Source organism: Neltuma alba, unplaced genomic scaffold, assembly GCF_004799145.2.
Source record: "Neltuma alba isolate B1F8T4 unplaced genomic scaffold, ASM479914v2 tig00011988_pilon, whole genome shotgun sequence".
NCBI classification, from domain to species: Eukaryota; Viridiplantae; Streptophyta; class Magnoliopsida; order Fabales; family Fabaceae; genus Neltuma; species Neltuma alba.
Genome location: NW_021636561.1, coordinates 238,326 through 246,937, shown reverse-complemented (window position 1 = coordinate 246,937; position 8,612 = coordinate 238,326).

The window sequence follows — 8,612 nt, the reverse complement described above, 5'->3', positions numbered from 1 at the left end:
CTCATTGAAATTTTTAACTAAGAAAAATTATCACTTATTGTCGTTGTTAAACAAAAGTGCACCTTTGATTTTTTTTTTTAAAAAAATTGTATAAGATTTCATTCTCATCTCTTAAGTTTATAAAATCTCTTAAGTCCTCTTTTAGTTTTATTAATAAAAAAATGTCAATATTGATGTTTTCTTTAAAAGAACAAGTACTAAGGGCTTAAAATTATAAGTAAGATCCATGTTAGTAGACTGCAATGCTACTGACCTAATATTAAAATTTTAAATTCTCACAAACATTTGCAAATTTTAACATATTAAATTTAATTCTTTCAAATAATAATAATTAGTATAAAACATCATCATCTGAAACTAATAATACTAGAAATGAGAAATCAAAAAGATATTTATAAAAAATGAAATTACCAAAATAAAATGTTATACAAAATTTGAAAATCAAATATAAAGTTTTATTTTATTAGTAGTACTACCTCCGGTCCTTAATATTATTAGTAGATTAAGAAAATTAGTTATTTGTAATAAATTAGTATCGTCTTTACTTAAATATCCTTATTAATTATGTATCTTATGTAGAACTATTATTTGATAAAAATTTTAATATGTGTAACTATTGTAATGAATAATGACTGCCTTGGAAAAAATTAATAAATATGATAGACAAAATATATTAGAATCTTATATTTAAAATTAAATTAAATACCAAACTAACTCTTATATTAAGGCTAAAGACAGCACTTATTTTACTTGTTTTGATACCAATGTCTAGAAGCCTAGTTAGCAAGTAGCAAGATATGAGTCAATAGTCCACAACACAACCACCCTAACAAACTTTAGGGTTGAACAATTGTGATTTAAGTGATTAACTTAATTAATTAAGATTTGCTTCATACTTACTTCACATTGACTTTTTCAGTTTGTTAAACAAAAACAAACTAATAAGGTGGCACGTTAATTTTTAAAATATTTTTGAGGCACTGTACTAATTACAACCTTAATCATTGGCTGTTTTTGGTTACTTAACTATTTTCACCGTACTTGTTTTGAGGGATTTATGCAATCATATATTATTATTCTGAGATACGCACACATACTCATACACGCATATTAACTTTAAAGTCACTTGTAATAGTTAATTTTCATAAACACTACTTTTACGCATTGCCAAAATTCATTAATTGTAGGAGTTATAATTACGCTAATAAAATAAAAATTAAGAGGAATTACTATAAGTTTTGAAATAAAGAGAAATTTTACGTAATTTTAATAAAAATTAGATAACTTTTACTTGATTAAGAAATGAAAATATGTAATTTTATAAAATCAGTCTAATAAAGTAGTAACAATATTCTACGTTTAAGGCTCGAAATTTTTTTGTTGTGATAGAATTTTGTTGATTTATAAACTGTCCACAGCTTTTTGTTTATTAAAGCACGCATAAAAATTGCATGCCAATTTTTCTTTTCTTATGTTGGACCTCTTTTTTTTTTTTTTTTTTATAATGGCTTTGGTTTGCAAGAACAATGTTGGGTGAAGGTTGAGGAAGACCATTTATTAATTCCATTGGATCTGTACGTGTCGTTTATTGAAAAGCACAAACAATAAAAAGAGAATATATGCCATTTTTGGTATTTTCTGTCTTCACCAATTCCAATAACTACACTCTTTGTTATTAATTAAAATTGGATCAAGGAATATACACACACATATATATAATATACTCTACTACTCCTGTTTATAAGTTACTTTCAGTATGTTTTACCTAAATCAAGAAAAATTGTAAATTTCATTAACTCTCATTTAAAATTCAATGAATTTTCAATTTTATTCCTATTTAATATATATTATATCTCATATAAATAAAATCAACACAATAATAAATAAGGGGTGAAATTGTACATCCATATAAAAAATTTCTTTTAGTATCCTATGAATAAGATCAAAAAAATATCTTATCTCTGTCATATAAATAAGACCGAAGGAGTATAATATAATACAAATCTAGTAATCAAAATAGCAGTTATAAAAATACAAATTTTCTATGACAACTTTCCAAACCTAACGATAATGCTTCGTTTTCTTCTACTAAAATAATTGGTGCGTTGTATTTTGTCCTTTTTTTTTTTTTTACCAGCAGTTGTATTTTGTCTAATGGTTAGGTCACCCTCTCTTATTAATATGTGGCTTTTCTTAATGTAGCATCGCAACTTATATTGATAAATATTGGGGTTTTTTGCCCAACCATGACTATTGGGTTTTTACAAGTACATTTTTTTATATTTGTATTTTAATAAAAAAAAAAATCACACAGACTAGTTCCTCACTACTACTTTCAGTCTTTAATATAAGACCTTATTTGACTTTTATTTTGGTCCTAAATATAAAACCCCAATCCATTTTGTCTATCATATTTATGCTTTTTTTTTTAAAATAGTCCTTCTAACAATAATAGTTTTAGCCAATATACTTGATTATTAAGGATATTTGAGGAAGGATAACACCTATTTATTACAAATAACTAACTTAACTTCTTTCTTTAATCTCCTCAAATTAGTCAACTAGCTCTTATAATTAGAATCAGAGGTAGTATATTCTATTTTTGGTTGCTTTTTCTTGCTATATGATTTTGAAATTAGAATCAAAATCAATTTATTAATCATATTTTAAATACAATATATAATTTATATACCTAAATACTTATATTCCACTGGTCCTATTTATAATACAGAGAGAGAATTTTTTTTGTCCTATTTATATGTTACTTCATTAAATTTTCAATATGTATGTACTATTTTGTCCTTTATTTATGATAGTATAAAGGTCTTATATTTAGAACCGGAGGAGTATCTATTAATGCAGAGTGAATGCATTTTAAAATTTTTATTGATGCATAAAATATGCTGAAAGTGCCTTATAAATAGGGTCAGAAGAGTAATTAAGATGCAAGTAGTATATTAAAATTAAAAAAAAAAAAAGAAGGAAGAATATCACAATGAAAGAAAGAGAACAAAAAGAATAGTCCCAAAAATATAAAAATTAGACTTTGAACTTGGAAGCAAAGCATGGGATGAATGTCTAATGACCTCAAAAAAATGAGAAAATAAATATTTTATTCCAAGTTACAAATTACAATGACATGATCCTCAATCAATTAGTACTCTAATTTTTATTGAAGCCGATTTTTTTTAATAAATAAATATGGAACATTCTGTTTAAAAAAATTAATAAATACAGTAAATAATATTTTATAATGAATGATCACATGCGATTGATGCCCGTGACCTATATATTTCGTAGGGCTGGGATGCCCCAACTTAGGTCACTGTGCAGGGCACCTTATCACGGTCTTCCCTCCCTTCAAAGGCATTCAAGCCAACCTGTTTATTTATATATTTATAGATTATGTTTTGACACTTGACTATGTGCTTCATTTTTTTGTTATTTGCCCAAAAAAAAAATTCCCAAACAAATTTAGCAAAATTTCCGAGCATTTGTTCTGACCCTAAATCCTAAATGCCATAAAGCAACTAGCATGGATCATTTACAACTATCACTCTGGTAATTATTATTTTTTACTTGTAGGGAAAAAATTTGGTCCTTTTTATTTATCACTTGTATCTTTTCTAATATTTTATTTTTAATTTTATCTCTATTAATTAGTGAAAAGAGAGAAAATCAGTGAGAGAACATATACTCCTATTTAATGTTCTTCGTAGTAAAGGCAAAAAGAGAAGATTTTTTCTATTTAATCTGTATGAGAAACTCTTGCCAGTAACAAATAATAAAGATTAAAATGGTATTCCCTCCGTTCCTTATTATAAGAGACAAATAACTAAATTACGTTGATAAAAAAACAGTTAAAATTAGTTGAAGACAATTAATGTGTAAAAAGTATAATATTTTTCCAACAATGCCCCCATTAATAAGGAGAGAGTATGAGAAAGAGCAATTAAATTATTAAAAGAAAGAGAAGTAGGAAGGAGAGAGAGTATGAGTTGGAGACAAAATAAATAGGGGTAAAATAGGAAATCAATACAAAAAAATAGAGACAACTTTTAAGTGTCTCTTATATATAGGAACATGCCATAAGCATCAAATGTCTCTTATAATAAGAAACGGAGGGAGTATATAGTTAACACTTATTTGGTGGGAAAAATGTTTACGGGGTGTTTGGAAATCATAAAAAGTCTTTTTAAAAACATTTTTTCACAAATCGAGATAAACTCTTCCATGTATTTATATAAAATATGAGAGTTTTCAGAATAAACACAACACCAGTGATCTTATGGCCTAGTTATGAAAATGACTATTGCGTATTTTAAATTTAATTTATTTAATTTTTCATTTTCCAACATGAATCGAAATGAAAGATCTCACGACTTATATGGCTAATAATATATATGAGCAAAGAAAAATAAAGGAAGTGAGGATGTGACAATGTTGGAAAAGGTGGGGTTTTGTGTATATTTAATTTGTTTAGAAAATGCAAAGTAATAAGTGGTCCCAAACTTAGAAAACAAAAAAGTGAAAGAAAAAAAAAACACCGAAAGAAAAGTTGCTTCATTTAGGGGCAAAGACTACTGTGCACACAATTAATAACAGCAACAACAACATATGTGTGTGTGTATGGTGCATACTCTCTCCCAAAATTTAACTGAATTTACATAATTTACAATTTTTAATTTTCAAAAATGCTTTATTTACTTCTTTTAAATAAAAATAATAAACAATATATTATCTTAGAAGCACACCCCCATGCCCATTTTAGAAAATTATTAACTCGTGAAATTGTCAAGTGGGTCATAATTAATTATACCAATATCAAAATTGCCTGAATAGTACTCACCAAAACCGTGAAGATTTTGATGAAGAGTTGCATTGAAATTGAAGAACAAGCATGCTTATATGAATTTGTCGCTTTTTGAGAATAATAATGACATTCTCAAATATATATGAAAATAACACTTTAATTAAAAGGAACCCCAAAATAAAATGATGAATGAGCCTAAAAGTGAAGGCAATGCATAATCATGGGAAGTAGGGCCATCACTAACTAAAAAGGCAAAGCCTGAAGAAGGATGTGCTTTACTTGATGGCATCAACTCAATTTTCTTTCATAAAATAAAATAATGATATGGATAAATCACATAAAACTTCCCCAAAATTGAAACAAAGTGCAAATAATCTCCTTCACAATTAAAACTCAATAATGAACTCTCTAAATTTCTATGTATATGCATATAATCCCAAACTCATCAATTTTACACTCTTTATATTTTATTTTTATATGCATACAACCTTTTAAACTTGAAGTTAAATTAGCTAAATTTTAAGTCATTTGCAGACAAATAACGAACAAAACTAATAACACAAGAATTATATGCATAAATGTAAAACTTTATGGGGTTTTATTGTAAAATTTTAAAAATCAGGGAAGTTATTTACATATAACATAAAATTTAGGAGGGTTCTATATAATTTATCCTTAGAATATTAATAATGATAATAAGGGAATTGGTAGGTGTGAGTGATGTCTCATTATAGAACTTTAGACAAACATGTGATGCATTTAATCATTTGCTATCCTCATTTCCTGGCCTCATTGTCCCCACCAGCCTCCTCCTATCCATATTACCAATACCTCCAACACTGTCAAATGCTTCATCTCCAATTAAAATATAGTCAACATATGACTTTTCGTAATATTTAATTTATCTCCAATTAAATTTAAATATAATAACTTGGTAACTATATAATTTTTTAAAATGGACGTTCACTAATGTTAAAAAATCTGTATTTCTTGTCAAATTTTAATTTAAAATTTTGATCAGAATATTCTTTATGGAAGGGGAAAAAAAAACAAAAGGGTTCCCATAGAGTCATAAGGCTACATATTGTGCAGATCGCCAACTTTTTCCACAATGAATTGGACGAGCTTGAGGGCTGGCCGTATATTGAATCACAATGTTGATGGTATTTCAAAGGCCAGGCCGGAATTGATTTTTCGGGCTTGGGCCTAAATTGACTTTCGAAGTCTGATCTTTATGGGCCTCATGGTTCAATGTTTGTTTGGGTTTTTTTATTCAGCCCATGAAAAAACTCAGGTTTCGGCAGCGCATACCTACAAAACATTGCCATTTCACATGTTTGTCAGTAAAGAAGAGTCGATGGAACTAGTTCCTAAATTAAGATTTAAATTTCTAGAGGAGGTGTCTATATCTCGAATAGGATTATTTTCAATAGGAACATACCTATATTTTAGCAAAAAAAAAAAAAAAAGTCCATGAAACCAGTAATCTTGGGTGTAGCAGAAGATGCTATTTTTTTATAACATGACAAAAGAAGATTTGAATTCTGATTAGAAAAGATACTCACATTTAATGTCTGACAATACTTTGAATAGTATAAGCCAAAAAAATATCTATAAATTTTCCAGGCATCATCATTTCAACCTTTAAAAATAGACCCAAAAAAAGGTCCTAAATTTCTAACAAATAAATCACGAATTAAAAATAACGGATGGTATAGTAAAAGTTTTATAAATGCGTTTGTTGAGTGGTCGCTTTCAATAAAGGCAGTTGTAATATATATACATATATATATATATATATATATATTGTGCAACTAATCAAAAGAGTTGTATGAAAGTAGTGGAAACATCAACACACACACATATGTTGAAGAGTGTCATCTATATCAGGGCTATGGAATTGAAAGCAGCTTAGTGCTTACCGTCTTCAATGATTGGGTTGGTGATTCCACTACCTCTTACTTATTATTCTCTCTCTTTGTATCTATTTTAAGGTCTCTCTTCGCTTTATCATTCTTTATCACTAAAAAAGTTCATTGTCTCTCTATTTCCCCCTTCAACTCTTTCTCCCCTCACATCACCAAAAAATTAAAATAAAATAAAATAACATCTCATTTAATTTAATACATCAAGATTTGTAACTTTTGGTATGATGTACATATATATAAAGTTAATTATATTGCACATTTTATACTCTAAAAAGAATATTAATAACATATTACATATCACAGAACATAAACATAATATCTATCTTCTATAATTATTCTAAATAAATGTTCACCATTTTTTTTTCCAAATGTAGAGATGGATTCATTGTACCAAATAGCATCAAAAGAGGTTTGGACCAGCAAAAGGGTATAGTGAGTTACTCCTCCGGTCCTAAATGTAAGACTCTTATACACTCTAGTATAAGGGTCTTATATTTAGGATCGGAGGAATATTAGATTGGGTGATGAATTATATGAAAGATTCTTGATTGAAAGTTCTGTGTCGCCTGACTGTATTTGCACCTTCCCATAACCCCCCCCCCACAAAAAAAAAGGTCATTATCAAACTTTAATATTTAGAGGTATTTCTCTAATATCATCCGTTGAATTTCGGATTTTTCTTTGATGGTCCGCAATATTTCGTAGGAATATTTTTCAAATTGAATATAGTATAAATTAAATAAGAAATTTGATTCATATTATAGGAATAATACTTACATTTAAATTATTTTTAAATCAGGATTTAATTTGTGATCTGATATTGCAAATATGATATTTGATTTAGTCTGTTTAAGTTCAAGTAATGTATTATTTCATTAATTGAGGTATTAGAAAGAGTATGACAAGTCGATCACAATTAATTAATTGAAAGACATTTTAACTTTATAAAATATCCATATATATATATATATAAAGGGTGCTAACTTTTAATTGAATTTTCAGCGTTGGCAAAAAAAAAAAAATTTCAGTTATATTTTCCCCCTCTATGTATGCATATCTGCCTCTAGTTTGAGCTCTAATAATCTAAGTTCGGCCTTAGAACACCAATCTATGGACATGCACTTCTTGTGTAGTTTCGAGGCTTTTTATGGACTAATTAATAAGGATAATCACATTTTTAAAAAATATTTTTTCCCTAATTGAATATTACAATTACTACATTTGATTATAGGTTTATCTTATCTGCATGTTTGACAAGCTTGACCGCAAAACCAACACTGACAGGGGAAACCTTCACATCCTAAATTTAAATTTTAATATGAAATGCTGAATAGAAAATTTATGATCTCACAAATATCTTCTTTCTCATAAGCTTGTTATTCTTTTGAAAACTAACCGAAGCCCCACAAAGAAATATGTTGTTTTAAGTCTAAAAAATATTTTTGGTTCTAATTATAAGACTTCGTTTGTAGACTACAAATAAGGTCTTCTAATTAAAACCAAAAATAATATAAAAACTAGATATTAAATTTAAATATAATGTTCCAATTTATCGTGTTCTTACACAAATTAAGAGGTTTTTATTTAAAATAGTTGTAATGAATATAATTAAAAACAGATTTAATTATTTTTTAATATTTTAAAAATTAATTATCTAACTGTCTCAATGTCAACAAGAAATTATGCTGTAGGCGGTAAATTCCGGAGGAAATTTCGCGGGTCAAATACAGGAGTCGCAGGCTCTGTCTAGTTGACACGTGGACATAAAAAGTGTTCTCCATGAATTCAGTTATCTTTTGCCCGCGAAGTCACAGAAGACGAAGGAGAAAAAAAAAATAATAATAATAACAGACGGAGAGAAAATGAGGGAA